We start from the raw sequence: 16,326 nt of genomic DNA on the forward strand, positions 1-16,326 counted from the left end.
TATTTTTTTAGAATAACAATCTGTCTGGGACCCACAGGAAGTTATATCATTAACCTGGAAGTGATGTCATGGCCAGAAGTGACTTCATCAAGTAGGAAGTGCTTTCCTGAGATTGCAGCAAGCACTGAAATTGCCCATGGCAAGCATTGAAATTGCACCATTTTCCTAGTTTGGTGGGCTGTAAATAAACACAGGTGGGGGCTTGGTACCTGTGGGGATAGGTTCTCTGACCCTACTCCCCCCCCCCCCGATACAGCAAACGTTGGATAGGCAAATCTGTAGTTTTGGGCTTCTTAGACCCAGTGGCGTAGTGAGTGGGGGGCGGTCCAACCTAGGCACCACCCTTGGGGTTAGGATTGTTCTTTCTGATGCAGACAGCTGCGTCAGTGCAGTACGTCCTTTGGTGGTCCTTTCATGCAGAAAGAACACATTGCTTCTGTGTGAAAGGACCACCAAAGGACGTACTGCACTGATGCAGCTGTCTGTAACTTGGTGAGACAGTGCATTTGCTGCAGTAACAAACTGCACTCAATTAACTTCCTTGGTTTGTCATCTCAGCCTTGTTAGTTCATTTCAACTTGATACAACTTGCCTAACTCCCCCTAAATACTTCCCTGTAGTGGGGTACAGTAGGGTATATTTTCTGGAAGGAAACTTCCTATTCTCCCTTATTGTTGCATTGGTTTTGTTGGGTCTGGGTCTGGGTTTCTTTTGATTTCTTTTATATTGGGTTGATTTATTCCTTTTTGTTATTGCTGGGGGGGGGGTTGGCTGTTAGAGAAAAATGTTGTTTGGGACAGAGGGAGAAGTGAGGGTACCTGATTCTCCCATACGTAGGGTGGTGGGCTTTGGAAGGCAATGGTAGTGGAGGATAGCATAAGTCATTGCAGGAGAAAGGAGATCAGTAATTTAAGAGCTGTTCTTTCAAATTCTTCCAACTTTGGGGCTACTGGTGGTTTTAATGGAAGCCTCTTTTGCCTAAAGCTGCTTCTAACTTTCTGATCTGCCAACAGTAAAACCACCTTTTATACCATCTAAAACCAGGACATTAATATGACTTTTATACAGTATCTTGGCTGGATGAGATAGGAGAACTTGCTTTCTTCTAACATAATCCACCAGACTTCCAGATTTTGCAATAGCCTCAGCATCAGAGGCATAAAGGTGGAGTCATGGTGCTGAGTTATGATAACACACTCTTGGTCAGCAGTTCTCCAGATCTGAGTGTTGGTTTCTGATGCCTAATGGCCAAAACAGGGCTGATAGTCCATTGGTATGTTGTCCTTGCTGCACAGTTACAGTCATCGGGCTTTTTAAGCTGCTGGATTTCTGTGTCCTTCCTGAGGTACCTTTCCTGGGGGCAGTTCAGGGATTCGTATGTATCTCTATATCTATTTCAGTGCATTTTGGAAATTCTAAAAGTACATAAATAACTGCAGCTAGTTCTTGTACTTGAAATTAAATATACCCAATACAGATGTACTGTTAATTAGGAGACATGTGATCCAGGTTATGGATTGTCCATCTATTCTGGATGGCATAGCACTCTTTAAAAAATCAGGTTCAGAGTTAGGGGAAATGCTTCTGGACTCGACCTTGCTTCTCGACATCCAGGTTTCAGCTGTAGTGTTTGTCCAGCTTAGACTGGTATGGAAGCTTTCCTAGTCAATCAGTACTATGGCAATCCATGCACTGTGGTTACTTTGAGACTGGAATATGTAACATATTCTTTGAAAAACTGCCCTGGAAAATTGCGCATAAATTTAGTCATGCATAATACTGCTGCAAATGTCTTAACAGGGTCTAGTCCAGGGGTGTCAAACATAAGTGGCCCCTGGAAGTTCTTTATTCGCCTTCCATGATACATGGACTCTCGCAGCGCCACCAGTTCAACAGTGCTACTTCTGCTGAGACTCTGGGAGGGAGAGATGGAAGGAGGTTTCAAGGCAAGGAGTACTGTAGGAGAAGGGGTAGACCAAGAGGGGTAAGAGAGGGAGATGCTGCCAAAGCACTGAGGAGCCCAATTGTTACATGGGTATCACTTCACAGATCACTTCATAGCTACTGAGCTGTGAGGTGATGTTGTGGCAGAAGCAATACTGCTGAAAAGGTGACCCGCATGATAATTAGGCTCTCCAGTATCCTAAAAACATGATCAAGATTCGCATATTTTCTCTTCTGTCGTTTGCAGTTAATGAGTTTCTATGTGAGGACAGAGTGCCTATTTCTGACCTTTGCCAGCTTAATAACATCATTTCCTGCTTGCTGATGTCACTTCCAATCCTCAGCAGTCTTCAATGCTCTTAGGCCCATTGTATTAAACAAGTTTGACAACCTTAGCCATTGCAATAATACATGCTGTTATATCTACTTCCTTGGTAGCCAGTTTGTTTCAAAATATAATTCAAGGTACTGTTGATTACCTTTATTTTAAAAGGTTTATATCATGTCTTTCCCCTTCACATCAGAAAGTGTCCAAGGTGGCTTAATATTTTTAAAAGTCCTGTCCCTGTGAGGCTCACAATCTTAAAACATGCAGGTGCGCACATGTATACATGAAAGAGAGGGAAAATTTGTAAACAGTGAGATCCAAAGGCCATGAAATTAGAGTAGTACAAGAGGTCTGTGTTATTTCCATGTAAAGTTGAAGAGTGAACCGATCAAGATCTCCAGGAATCTGGCAGGCTCTAGTCTGCAGATCTATTCTTCATAATAGATCTATCAGTCTTTCAGATGCCACAGGACACTTCAGTTGATTTCACAGTATCTCAGTATAGTACAAATGGTGGCACTGCTTGGTCACAGATTTTTGTAAACTTGAATGAGTTGAATGAGCTGTATGAAATCTATTTTGAGAGCGGATATCTTAGCTCCTATTAAGATCTCCTTCTCCTTGTTTTTGTTTGGCTTTTGATTCTGTCCTTCAGTTTTTCCTTCTTTTCTGTGAAGAGAAGCCACATTATACCAGAAGGGAAATGTCAGCGCATGTGTGCATGGCACGCACCCACCCACATAGCCTGAATGACTTAGGGCCAAAGGATCTGAGGTCATCTGATAAGGGCCTTATTTTCTGCATTTTCTGCTACCGCTGAAGGTGTGACTGGTGGGAGTGAGCATTTTCTGTGATAGCACCCATTACATGGAACTCCCTATCCCAAGAGATTTGGTATATGTTAAAGTCTTTTTGTTTCCAACTAGGCCTTTAGAACAATGGTCTTCAACCTTTTTTTGTGCCACAACCAAAATAAATAAGTAAATAACTTAAGGAACTGAGAATCCACTGCTGATCCCACCCTCTCCCAGGACCCAGCAGACCCCACCCCCTCTATCTCTTGTGTCTTCGTAACAACCCTGTGAGGCAGCAGTCTGAGCAGAGCCAGCCTTGGGAGCTGTGGGGCAAAATAGCAAGAAGAGACTGTACAGGATCCTATCAAGAATTCCAAGCCCTCTATTTCTCAGGCTTTGAAAGGTTGCTGCAACCCCCCAAATGGGACTTGGAAGGAACACTGCTTAGTTTTCCTCTCATTTAGGTCTTGTGTTCTTTTAAAATAATTTTGGTTATTTTTGGAGTGTCTTGTGTTGGTTGTGGTGTGTTTTTCTTGATGGCTTTGTATTATTCTTATTTATTTATTTAATCACATTTTTATACCGCCCTTCCTCCAAAGGGCGGTGTACATGGCTGCTCCCTTCCTTTTTTTGCTCACAACAACCCTGTGAGGTAGGTGAGGCTGAGAGCAAGTGACTGGCCCAAGGTCACCCAGGGTGCTTCATGGCTGAGGGGGGATTTGAACCTGGATCTTCCAGGTCTGAGTCTACCTCCCAAACCACTACACCACCCTGGCTCTCTTCAGATTATGAATCACATGCTACACCAGCGATTTTCAACCTTTTTAATTTCATGGCACACTTGACAAGGGACTAAAATTGTCAAGGCACACCATCAATTTTTGACCATTGACAAAGCACACTGCATTGCAGGTGGGGGGCTTGCATTCCCCAATGACCCTACTAATGTACTAGTAAATACAATGGCCAATTGTTGTGCTTTACCTTTATTGGAATAGGAGAGATAATAATAATACATAATAATACATAATAATAATAATAAGATGGGATACAAATGCTTTTTAAATGAATGAGTAGACGTAATATAGAACATCAGGTCAGAAAGTCAGAGCTTTTATAAGCAGCTGTCATCAGATCAACAATTATCTGTCCATTTATCTTCAGGTATCCAAGAAATGCCTCCACCCACTTCCTCCTAGTTTCATTTTGACTGACTTGAAATTGATTCTATCAACATGGAAAATATTGCACAAGTTGGTATCTTAATCATCATCATCATCATCATCATCATCATCATCATCATCATCATCATCATCATCATCTTTATTTATATCCCGCCCTTCTCCCTAAAAGGGACCCAGGGCGGCTTATAACATGTTAGAAACAGATTAAAAACATAATTTAACCAACAGATAAAAAACATATTAAAAACACATTAACAGATACCATAAAAACAGTAGTCAGATAAAAAGAGCATAAAGCAGCAGATCATAGAGGAATCAGGCCTGTAAAAAATACTAAAAGATGTAGAAAAGATGTTAAAAAGGCCATGAACTCAGAAGGCTTATTTAAACAGAAGGGTCTTCAGGCCTCGCCGAAAAGTCTCAAGAGAGGGAGCCCTTCTCAAGTCAAGGGGAAGGGAGTTCCATAACGTTGGTGCCACTACTGAGCAGGCCCTATTTCTTGCCACCGCCCCACGTACCTCCTTAGGCGGCGGCACTTGTAAAAAGGCCTTCTCTGATGACCTAAGAGGATGAGCCGGATTGTGTGGAAGTAGGCAGTCTCTTAAGATACCCTGGCCCAGAGCAGTATTGGGCTTTAATGGTCAAAACCAGCACCTTGAATTGGGCCTGGAAACGAATGGGCAGCCAATGTAGCCCCCGGAGAAGCGGGCTGACAGAGTCAAACCACCTACCTCCAGTGACCACACGGGCCGCCGCATTCTGCACTAATTGCAGTTTCCGGACCGTCTTCAGGGGCAGCCCCACATAAAGCGCGTTACAATAATCTAACCTCGATGTCACTGTAGCATGGATCACCGTGGCCAGGTCTGCACGATCCAAGTACGGCCACAGCTGGTGCACTAGCCGAAGCTAAGCGAAGGCCCCCCTAGCCACAACCGCCACCTGGGAATCCAGGAGCAGCTGCGAGTCCAGCTGGACCCCCAAGCTGCGGACCTGCTCCTTCAGAGGGAGTGCAACCCCATTGAGCGCAAGCCGATAGTCGAGCACCTGCATCGAGGATTTCCGAACCAGGAGAGCCTCTGTCTTATCCGGATTTAATTTCAGCTTGTTAGACCCCATCCAAATCCTCACTGCTTCCAGACAGCGCTCCAGGCCCTCAACCGCCACCCTGGAGTCTGGAGGGTGAGATAGAGAGAGATAGAGCTGGGTGTCATCAGCACATTGATGACACCCCATTCCAAACCCCCGAATGACCTCTCCCAACAGTTTCATGTAGATATTAAATAGCATGGAGGACAGAATTGAACCCTGCGGCACCCCACACCTCAAAGGCCAGGGTGTCGAACAGGCATCCCCCAGCACCACCATCTGGGACCGATCCTCCAAGTAGGAGCGGAACCACTGCAAAACAGTGCCTCCAACTCCCAACTTGGCCAATCGGCCCAGAAGGATACCATGGTCGATGGTATCGTAAGCCGCTGAGAGGTCCAGCAGGACCAACAGGCACGCACTCCCCCGTCCAGTCCCCAGCGTAGGTCATCCACCAAGGCGACCAAGGCAGTTTCCATCCCAAAACCTGGCCTGAAACCAGATTGAAAAGGATCCAGATAATCCGCTTCATCCAAGACCCTCTGGAGTTGGGCCGCCACCACCCGCTCAATTACCTTGCCCAGAAACGGGATGTTGGAGACTGGCCGGTAGTTATCCAACACAGTGGAATCCAGGGAGGGCCTCTTCAGGAGGGGGCAAACCACCGCCCGTTTCAAAGCGAGTGGCAACGTTCCCTCCATCAAAGAAGAGTTGACCACCCTCCCCGTCCACTCAGCCAGTGCACCCCGGGCAGCTCTTATCAGCCAAGCTGGGCAAAGGTCAAACAGGCAGGCAGATGGCCTCACACTCCAAAGGAGTCTGTCCACATTCTCAGGCTGTACAAGCTGAAAAGAATCCCACAACGCTGGACAAGCAGTTGCCAAGGGGACATTGTCAGACATTGTCAATGTGGCATCCAAGTCGCGACGAATACGATCGATTTTATCTGCAAAATGTTGTGCAAACACGTCACAGCGGCTGACCGAGTATTCCTCCTGGTCTACTGGAGGGGCCTGATGGAGGAGGCCCCGCACCACACCACACGGAACAGCTATGCCGGACGGCTATCAGCAGATGCAATGGTAGCAGAGAAGAGCGATCTCTTTGCTGCTACCACCGGCACGGAGTAGGCTCTGTAATGAGCTCTTGGTGATTAGAATGACTTATGACTTTGAACTATCAATATCACCTATGCTGTGAACATAGGAACAGGAACAATGTTTTATTTCTGTCTTGGAATGAATTTGTATCTTTTTCTGTGTTGCTTATTTCACTGTGAAAACATACTGTCTGTGAACACTGTGAAAACATCTCTGTTTGGCAGAGATTATTGTAGTTCAGAATTATGTTGACATTTGCCTGTGGGTTTTTCTCCACTGAAGTATTCTTGGTGTCTGCATCTAAGGCCATTCTGTTAAACCTGAGGTATTCAATCTGTGCATCCTCCTTAGGATGCCCTCCTAAGGGCCTCCTTAGGGAGGCATGGCTAGCTCCCAGGGGCATCATGAGGCATCTGGGGGAAAGAGGTGGCCACAGCTGCTCAGCTCAGCTGCCTGGCTGCTTTTCTGCAGCCTGAACGAGGTGGGTGGGGCAATGTGAGGTGGGGAGGGTGTGTGAAACATGGTGTGGGGGAGGTGGTGGAGCCTCCCCACCAAATGGAGAGAAGGCTGACTGGGAGAAGCTGGGAGGTGTGCAGCGCTTGCCTCTGCTCTTTCCTCTGCCCAGCCTGCTCTTAGTGGGAGTGCTGGGGTGTCCAAATACCACAGCCTGCATTCTTCCCTCTTTCCTGGGGGGAATAGGGGTGGCATCTGCATGCTGGGCTGTATGTTTGTGAGCATGCCCCCATCTACGTTGGGGGTAATCTTGTTGCAATCCTATCCACACTTTCCTGGGAGTAAACCCCATTGACTCAAATGGGACTTACTTCTGAGTAGACCTACATAGGCTTGGGGCCTGTGTCAGCTTAACCAAGGATCCTCACTTTTCTCTCCCCCCTCCCCAAAAAGGCACTCTTGATGGCTTTGTCTCAAAAAATTGTTTCCCATTCCTTTTCAGTCATCCCCCCTTTTCCTCCTGCCTCCTGGGGGGATACTTCCCATATTGGCTGCTATTGTAAGACAAAAGGCACAATCCTAACCAGGTCTACTCAGAAGTAAGTCCTATTGTGTGCAATGGGACTTACTCCCAGGAAAGTGAGGTTAGTGTAGCCATACAATCTCTGGGTCTCAGTTTGCATCAGTTTGCAATTAGCAGGTACACTCAGAACAAAGTCTTCCCCTCCCCCAGCAAATTCATCACTTCCCCCTCCCTTTCCAAAATCCTCCAGGTGTGCTACTAACAAACTCAGGGCACAATCCTAACCAGGTCTACTCAGAAGTCAGTCCTGTTTTGTTCATTGGGGCTTACTCTCAGGTAAGTGTGCTTAAAATTGCAGCCTCAGAGTGCTGGCAGCTGTTTTTTTGTTTCTAGTGTATAATTATAACACCTTCATCCCCATTTTGGGAGTAAGTGAGCCATGACCAATGGCCACAAGGATCGGGGAGCCACAGGCGGGAAAAGTTCAAGAACCACTATGTTAAACCATCTCTTGTGCTTCTTATCCATCTCCCTTCAAGAACCAGTACTTCACAACCTTTCTGGCCATTTTATTTGCCCCATCTTCATTGCACCCTGCCTTGACAAATAACTGTCTTAGAGCTTATTGCTTTGTCAGTGCTGTGTTCTCTCCATGCTTATTCTGAACTAAGTAATTCAACATATATTTCTAAATATGTTGTATATTGTAACCCTAGGAATTCAAACATGGTTTTATAGAACCACTTGGTTCACCCTAACCATTAGCGCTTATTGTTCAAAGTAAATTACGTAAATCTATGATATGTTAGCATATCTATCAGGATAATTCAGGGCCTATTCCTATTCTCCCCAGTGCTGGCAGTACGCTGCTATTACTGGCTCCATGTGTCGCAAACATTTAAAGCATATTTGCAGCGTTGAGTGAGGAGGGAGTGCCGGCACTGGAAGAGTCGCCATGGAAGTACCAGGCAGTAAGCAGCACTGCTGAGTGGCAGTGCAGCTTTTTGAAGCAGGGGGGCCAAACTGGGTGGAGGGGTCAGGCCTGGGAGGTGGTTGGAAATGGTGGCAGTCTCTGCCACCATATCCTGTGCTCCCTGCCTGGCCAGGCAGCGTGACACACACCTCCTTGAGTCTGCACTCACTCAAAAGCGGGTGCAGATCTGAGGAGACCCATTTGCGCCCAGTGCTAGCCCAGTACCCATAGGATGCAATGGCAGCCATTTTGGCACCGCTGTCTTCCTGAGTGCTGGGTAGGATAGGATTGGGCTGCCTGTTCCTGATATCCTTGGGCACCCACATTGTAGGGGAGAGGCAGGTTATAAATGTGTTAAATAAAAATACTTTTGCAGGAGTCAGAGGTATTTTGCATTAGTATTAGTTGCTGTTCGTTTTGTGATCTTTGTTTCTTTGAAGGAGCACGACTTCACACCCAAGGCATTAAAAACTCTTTTTTCCCCTCAGACAATGGTATTGTGTGGAGAGAAGATATTTGTAGAGAGGTGTAAGGGTGAATGTCTAGGTAGGCAGACACTTGCAATAAACCCAACACACATTACATGCTTTATGCTGTGGTGATGCAGATTGGCAAGTAATCAAGCCCTTATCTGCCCTTCCTCTTTCAGCACAATCCTATCCATACCTACTCAAAGGGAACATCACTAAGTTTAATGGGATTTGCTCCTAGGTAAGTTTGTATAGGATTGCAGCTTTAAATTGGTACAGAGTGTTTGCTAGAACATCTGTTCATTTAACATTGTGTTTTAATGCCCAGGCAGATTAAGAATTTTATACAGGTTATCTTGGTGCATTCATTGATAAGGCATTGCTGAAAAGGTTACTAACCCACAATATTAGAAAGTGAATGGGGGCATGTTCGCTGGCTTTACACTTGCAACAATCACAGTAGTTTCAAAGTGTAATTTGAGATAATGTAGACAAGAAGTACTTTACTGAAGCTGAGTTTATATATTATTCAACTGGGTGCCAAGAAAGATGCCTGCAAAAGAAAGATGCAAAATCTTATGTAGTCAGTTCCTTAGAAAAATCATTGCAAGGTGACAGATTGATTTGAATAGTCCTTTAGGTTGCTCAATCTTCTGCTGTGTTTGGAAGCAGGAATAACTGTATTGCCAAATTTAATCTTTTAAAACCAAGATAAAAGCAAACTGGGTGCATCTGGGTTGAGGGGGGAAAGGGGAATATTATGAGGCCTGGACTCAACTTGGTGAGTTCTTTCAGACTCTGGTTGTTGCTGTGTCTCAGTTTATTCAGTCATCTTTTTGATAACCCTGCAAACAAGGCAGTGAGATAGCTGCCCTGTACTCCTGTCTTTGCATGCTTTACATTATCCAATGTTTATCTTCCAAAGTTGAGGTGTAGGGTTTACAGGTGCCTGTAGTCAATAACCTTGATTAGTTTATTAGTTCTAAGGTTGCAATCCTGTACATATTTGCCAGGGAGTGCAGGAAGACCAATTAAACTCAGTGGTGCTTACTTCTGAGTAAACCCACATAGAATTGCATTGTAAGTATACTTGTATATATTTATCCCTTTTTGTATGGATATGTATAAATTGCTTTTGAATCCTAAGGATTTGTTTTTTCTTCATACTTAGCTTAGAAACTAATGCTAGAATTTATGCCTGGAATTTCAAGCTCAACATGAAAATTTTCATATGTGAAATATGCTTTTCTCTGTGTCTTTCATTTTGAGCTATTATGAGCTGTGCTTACTAATGACAGTCATGTTATACTCACTATGATAGTACTTAAAATGCATAACATGTATTGCAGAAAGCAGTGGTTGCTATAGCAACTTCCTAGTAGGTCACAGGCAATGTTGTGTATATATGATCTTGCTGTTAATGCACGCTAATATGTCTGATAGAGAAAGGAGAAGCACAGAAGTCAGGAAAGAGATGACTGAAATGTCTGGGAACACACATTGCGATACAAATTACTGTAATTTTAACAGTAACTGATTTGTGCAATATTTTATCATAACTGAATGGTTTACACTTAAATAATACAAAATTAAGCTTTTACAAATCTCCCCTCCCCCCCGCTAATGAAAATGGGGAGAACAGAAAAGATGCATTATACAAATCCCTGATCATTTGAAAATGTTTTGTATGCAATGATTTGATTATGGTTTAGACTCAGTTTGTACATTGATCTGATATTTTTGCCTGGCCCTTGAATTGGAATGCTTTGTCACTGCTGGGGAGGAGTCTCATACATGCTGTGGCTATACTTGGATCCAATTCAATAGAGTGTTTTACCATATTCATATAGAGATAGCTTTGCTGGTGTGCACTGGCTAAAGGGACGCAAATCTTCTGAGAACTACACAAGATTTTAGTTGTGTAGTCCAAGCATGATGGAAATTTGAACTTTCTTTCTAGGTCTTGAGCTCTTGTTCAATCATAGATTACAAACTGTTCTGCCAAATCCCCAGTCCAAGCTCCACCTGGAGAATTATGCCCACTTTAATCAAATTAGCTCCCCTTCTTTCCCCCCAGCAAATGACCCTGGTTCTGCCCTGCATTCCTGCAGGACCCCACCTCCAGGGTAGCTCGCCTGTTCAACCTGCAGAGGTCCTCTCTCCTGCCAGCAGCCTCCCGCCACTACAGCAGACCCTTGGTCCTCAGCTGGTCTTGGGCACAGCAGCCACACACCAAACTCCAGTGTCTCCAGCAGTCTGTTCCAGCAGTCTCTAAAGTTCATTCACCAATGTCTCCAGTCTCTCCTCAAGCTTTTCCTCCTTCTGCTACCCACACCAAACTCTCCCTTCAGCAGGTGCTTTTATGCCCGAGAGCCTTATTGCCTTCAGTGGCTGCAACTGTGCAGCAACCCTTTGCTGAAAGCCCAGGCCTTAATTCTTAAAGGGGCAACTGCAGACACCACATTCTAACTCCTCGCCAGATCTTCCGCTATTCCACTACACAAACCTGGTGATGAAATAATTTCTTCAAGTGTTTTTCTGTAGTACATATTAACTACTGCAGCCTGCAACTATTTTTACAGTTGCCTGGCCAATGGAGAGGTTGCTTATGAACATAGAGTGGAACTTCAGAAAAAATACCAACATTTTCAAAAGCATTAAAATGTATTATTTATTTTAAAAAAATTATATCCAGCCTTTCCCATACCAAAGCAAATGCCTGAGGCAGCTTATAGAGTTCCATCAAATAAACATACAATATATAAAACAATAAATAAATTAGTAAAGAACCATAAAAACAATTGGGGAGCTATTGAACTAGAGCAGGGGTGTCCAAACTTTGTGGCAGGAGGGCCACATCATCTCTCTGACACTGTGTTGGGGGCCAGGAAAGCAAAAATTTACATTTCCAATTTGAATAAATTTACATAAATGAATATATTAGAGATTGAACTTATATGAATGAATGAAGATCTTGCAATAGCTCAAGGCCTATAAAAGACCTTGCACAAAACAAGGCCAGCTTTTCCTTTGCTGCTGCTGTTGCATCACAGATGTGAAACAGCAAACAGTGGCGGGGAGCCCTCGTCCCACAGTTCACGCAAGAGGTTTAACAGTTGGCTGTCATGCTGAGAGCAGTTGCAGCAGGCCAGCATAGGATCCAGCAAGTCTCGGGAGGGCCAGAGGTTCACTGGAGACTGGGGGCTTCCCGTGGGCCGGATTGGGAGTCCTCGAGGGCCGCAAGTGGCCCCAGGACCAGGGTTTGGGCATCTCTGAACTAGAGTAAAGCAGCAAAACAAAACACCATATATAGAGGTGTAGGGGACAGATATCAACCTTTCACCCAAATACCTGACAAAATAAAAACATTTTGAACCGAAGAGCCATGAGGGAGGGGGTAGTTCTTAATTTCGCCAATGGGAATTTCATAAATGTGGTGCTATTACAGAGAAGGCTCACCCTCGCGCCACCATTCCTCTAACTTGGGACAGAGGCAGTAGTTGCAGGAGAGCCCCTTCAAATGACCTAAGAGGGTGGACTGGAATATATGGGAGAAAGTGGTCCCTTAAATAAACTGGTCCCAAGCTGTGAAGGGCTTTAAAGACCAGTATCAGTACCTTGAAGTGGACCTGGAAATAAATGGGCAGTCAGTGTAATAGCAGGAACAATGATCCAACATAATCAAACCATTTATCCCCAGTAACTGCCTGAGCCACAGCATTCTGCACTAATTGCAGCTTCTGAATTGTCTTCAAGGGCAGCCTAATATAGAGCACGTAACAGTAATCCAGTCTTGATGTTACTAAGTCATGGACCACTGTGGTGGTCAGATTTATTCAAGTACAGCTGCAGCTGTGCAATACATCCCTGGTCACATCTGTCACCTGGCTCTGCAGGGAGAGCTTCAAGTCCAGGAACACTTGCAACTACGCACTGGTTCCTGCTGCAAATTTATGCTACCAATTTGCAAAATATGCTACAAATGTATGCTACCAATTTTCTGAACACTGACATTTTGTCTTTGATTTGTGTGTGTCCTTAGTATTATGCACCTGCTTGTGTCTTTGGGTAGTATAAGAAATGGTTTGAAGGTAGCAGCCAAACCACATTTGAACAGCAGATTCATAGTTCCCTTTTTATGAATATACTTCTGTGTTTCTGGTACATGCATTTTCTTTTGGTAGACTTCACTAATACATAGATTGAAGATGAAAAAAAAGAAATAATTTATTTTGCACAGATGATCAAAATAATGGAGGAAGCAGCACTGTTTTGATTTGAAAGTCAGAATCCTTAGAACACATAGTTTATCCTATGCTTAACAAGAATATTGATAGAGGTTCTTGCTACCTAGGGAATGCAGCTCAGGCAAATACCTGTGACTCAGGCATTTTTCTATGTAAGAGTACAGTTTGAACTTGGTATATGCCAGGTACTTGCTCCAGGTGAATGACAACTTGTAAGGCTGATATAATCCACTTGGTTTTTAGAATGTATTGAACTGGAGAATAGCATTAATGTAAGCATTTGTAAGATAAGGGGGATAAAACAGAGTTTTTCTAAAATACAGGTATTTGGAGAGCAGTAAATACAGGACATCTCAGGTAAATATACACACTTTATAGTGTCAATTTTATTATGCTGTAATTCACACACATACTGTGTATGATGTACACAAAAGCACAACCCACTAGTAAGTTGCGACCATATTGTTGTGGGGTTGTGAAACTGATAATCTGATAGCAAACAAGGAAAATGTATTGAGCCCTATGGAAAGAAACTGAGCCGCATGTGGTCATTTACTCATAAGTAGGAATGGGCAGATCCAGTGCGACTTGAGGCGAGCGATGAGTCTTCACTCCCTACGATTTGACTCAAAAATGGATCATAATGGGGACATTTTCTGAGTCACCGAGTTGCCTTTTTGTGACTCAAAAAGACTCGAATCCTGAGTTGTTCCCTTTAAAAACCCAGCCATGAAAAAAAAAACCAGGCTGCTGCTGGGGGGCGTGCGTCGGAGTTCACTTTAAGCACTCCCCTGATGTCCCTGCCCATCTGTAAACAGGACAGGAGAGGGTGAGACAGACTGCATTGGAGCAGGGGCAGGAGGGTCATACACAGCATCTGCGAGACAACCCAATTCTTTGCAGCTCTACTCAGAAGTAGTCCCATTTGCACCAGTTGTTCAATGAGGCTCTCTTCCCAAATAACAGAGCCAGGAGGAGGAAAGTGTGATTGCTACGAATTGCCTATCTCCTCTCCCTCCCTGGGCTTCTCCAGCCAATTGCAAGGTAAGAACCCCCTTTGGTTCCTCCTCCTACCCTACCTCAGCCAAAGAAAATACCAAACCTCCCATCCTTCATCTAATGATCGTTGAATGAAAAGTGAGCCCACTCTTGCCTCCCCACCTCCTGCTCAGATGCAAAAACATTAACCCTTCCCTCCTCCTGGCTGGAACTTCCCTGCTGCTCACCCAGTCTGAATGATGGCCTCATGAGGTTTTCATGCTGCAAAAACAGTAAGCAAGCACACCCAGACACAGGCAGACTCGAGTCTGCCTGTGTGGGGGATGAGTGCCCGATCAAGACTTGAGTATTGACTTCCACACACACAACTCAAGTGTAAATGAGTCAGCAAAAAAGTTTATTTTTTGTGACTCAGATGCAAGTCATCTGACTCAAATTTTCATCCCTGCTTGTGAGTAGGCAAACATGCTTAAGTCCACTTTGAAGGGTAGGCAGAGAGGGATTCAGTGCCATTAGAATGGTCCTGAATTCAGGCCCCCCCCCCCCAAAAAAAAAACACTTGATAGGGAAATATCCCTCCCCAGGCTAGCAAGGAAACTGTATTGAGTCCTATAGAAATAGAAACTGAGCCACACATGCATGTTTACTTGCAAGTAGACAAACATGTCTTGGCTTCTCTTGAAGCCACCAGAGAGGTCCCAGTTTGATTAAAGTGAAGCTCAGCCAATGCTCCAGAAGGTGACCCCACCCCATAATAAAAAGGATAAAAGTAGATGGTTGACCAGTTGGTAAGATGAAACTGTTTTTTCTAGTCTTGTAAAGCTAGGTCAGTTCTGATAGAGCAGGGGTGGTCAACCTTTCAACTTTAGGGCTCCTGGACCTTTGTGTAAAGGAGGGAATTTCAGCTGGTGCAGTTTATCTATGAGATAAGCTGTACCTGCTGAAATTCCATCTTCTACACAATTGTTGAAGGAGCCCTAAAATTGAAAGGTTGGCCACCCCACAATAGAATGTCATTTGAAAGGGTTTGGAAAACCATTGAATTAGACCAACTGCTCGAAATGTTCCCCATTGGTATCTATACACTACTGACATAATTGACTAAGGGATTGGCAGACATTCACCAACCTGTGTGCTGGGATGGTTCCACACATCTTAATTGCTTCCCTTTGATGTTTGAGAGTTCCAGGTTTTCTGCAATGAAGTATGTATGAGAACTCATTAAAATGTGTGTACATTTTTTGGGGCACTCTATACTATAATGCTAAGTGAAAAAGCTTTATGGCATTATTGTGGAGCAATACTTTGCACTTTCGTCTGGTTAGGGACCCGAGCGTGGATGAAAGTCAAAAATGGGTGACTGTCAAAGCATAGTCTTATTTAGCTTGCAGATTTATTCTAGCCATTAAAAATGTGATCATAATAATGCATGCAAATGCGTGCAAAACCAAAATAAACAGAAATAAAAGAAAAATAAACATAAGAACATTGACAAATGTCATGGAAGACTGGATGAAAACCGATAACAGAGGAAAGCATGTAGATGAAATTTGAGATGTGGTTATAATTTACCATGGCTACTCGTCAGAAGGTGATCTCACAGATATGTGAAGGGTAGGTTTCCAACCAAAAATCATGAAATATTCCATGACTCTTGGATAAGTTGGGGGGGGGGGGGAATGTGAGAAGGAATTGCAGCTTTCTCTGGAGGCTGAACGAAAGAGGGGATAGAGTCTGAGCCATACCACTGCTTTTGAAGTCATTAACAAGGTCCTTATGCAGTACTGGGTGCCGTTCCCCCCCTTAAAGCAACAGAATTGAACATTGCATGGATTTATTTAGAAAAGCTACAGCAAAGTATTTGCACTTTTAAAAACTTTCCAAAACAAATGCAGCATCAATATAAAGCAAAATAAACACCTTACTTCAGCAAAACACCCTGTTTCCATTGTTGCAAGACAACTTTTTATTCTGTTCACTGTTTTAATCAGCACTTCTGGGTTTGGAGTTAAGGAGAAATCTCTACAACAGATCTCTGTGCAAATGTAAACAAAACTGCATGTTTGTAAGCTGTCTGCAATCACTCAAATGTTCTTCAGATGCTTCACAGACCCTCTAGGCATTTTTAAAGCTCTTCTGGGCTTCTCTTGGCTGCCAGTACAGGTGCAACCTATTTATCCACAGATTTGCCTCAATGCCAGTGCGGCACACACACCTTTGCC

General features: G+C 44.1%; 1 protein-coding gene across 5 annotated transcripts in view; it reads left to right on the top strand.

Annotated features, from left to right (window-relative positions):
* The window catches only part of STAG1 (STAG1 cohesin complex component), a 168,568-nt gene that overhangs the window by 26,126 nt on the left and 126,116 nt on the right, over positions 1 to 16,326 (top strand). Inside the window, exon 1 of one of the 5 annotated variants that reach the window (XM_066622400.1) lies at positions 9,036 to 9,099. The exons of the other annotated variants lie outside the window; for them this stretch is intronic. The gene's annotated coding sequence lies outside the window, so the exon portion shown is untranslated. Of the gene's footprint in view, positions 1 to 9,035; positions 9,100 to 16,326 lie in introns of those variants that run through there. 5 annotated transcript variants of the gene reach the window in all.

Source organism: Tiliqua scincoides, chromosome 3 (assembly GCF_035046505.1).
Source record: "Tiliqua scincoides isolate rTilSci1 chromosome 3, rTilSci1.hap2, whole genome shotgun sequence".
Lineage (NCBI taxonomy): Eukaryota > Metazoa > Chordata > Lepidosauria > Squamata > Scincidae > Tiliqua > Tiliqua scincoides.